The sequence below is a fragment of the Lepus europaeus genome, chromosome 18, assembly GCF_033115175.1.
Source record: "Lepus europaeus isolate LE1 chromosome 18, mLepTim1.pri, whole genome shotgun sequence".
Lineage (NCBI taxonomy): Eukaryota > Metazoa > Chordata > Mammalia > Lagomorpha > Leporidae > Lepus > Lepus europaeus.
Window position 1 is genome coordinate 56,726,956 of NC_084844.1, and position 1,357 is coordinate 56,728,312.

Genomic DNA, 1,357 nt, shown 5'->3' on the forward strand with positions numbered 1-1,357 from the left:
ATTGGGGCCCCTCTCTCTCTCTCTCTCTCTCTCTCTCTCTCTCTCTCTCTCTCTCTTTGCCTTTCAAATAAATAAATAAATAATTTTTAAAAGAAAAGAAAAGATGACAGAAGTCATCAGACTTAACCATGGATGGATGTCCAGAGAAACCCAGATATTATTCTGAAGCCAGTGGCACTTTAATGGGGACGGCACACTCTTCAAAATCGAAGTTCCAAATATATAATCAACAATCATGTGAAGAGGAGGAAAACCTTAGGTGTCTAAGGGAACCAAGGAACAGCCCAGGGACGGCGTTTTCAGTGACGTCAGGACTCTGGCCAGGTTTGCCCTGCTGGTCACCAGGTTTACAATGACTCACAATGTCTCTGCCACAGTATTCATACTCAACAAGCATGTGTTGAGTCAGTTTAACACCGTACTGTATGTAATCAAGTGGAAAGAAGGGAGGCTATAAGATTGAAATGAAAAAGCAAGGCACTGTGCAGTTGGAAAAAGTGGTCCAGAAAGACAGACTGAAAAATACTACATTGGAAAGTTAATAAATTGATTGATGATAGATGAGTGTATATATTTTGTATATATACATATAATATAATGTATGCATCATATATATAGAGAGAAACATATATATATATATATATAGAAATAGTGGATGGATGCTATAAAAGGGTAGATAGATTATAGATAGTTAGAAATAGGTGAGTAAATGACATTTACAGATAGAAATAGATAGGTGGATAGATGCTATATGTAAAGATAGAAATATGCAGATAAATTATATATATATATAAATAAGTAAGTAGATGATGGATATATAAATGATAGAAACAGGTAGATAGTTAGATGAGTATGTAGAAATAGGTAGATTGATGATATACACATATAGATAGAAATAAATAGCTAGATACATAAGTAAACAGACATCTCTCTCTCTCTCTCTGCCTCTCCTTCTCTTTCTGTGTAACTCTTTCAAATAAATAAATAAATCTTTAAAAAAAGGATTTTGTTAAATAATATGATCTTAAAGGAGTGAAATAAAAAAATCATCCAAATGTAATACATTATCTATTCAAGGGAAGGATGGAAAAGAAAAGGCTTCGGAAAATCCTCATAAAAAGTGTTTGATTAATACTTTTTGATTTTTATTTATTTTATGTTTTATTTATTTGAGAGGGGAAGAGAGAGATATAGAGAGAATGAGGGCACAAATGCTGGTGGTCCAGTCCTCAAAAGTCCACAGCGACTTCTCGTCATGGTTGCCCTGTACCAAGAACTTGGAGCTGAAGCTGGAAGCTGGGAACTCAGTCCAGGCCTGTCACATGGGTGGCAGGGACTCACCTGCTTGAACCATCAC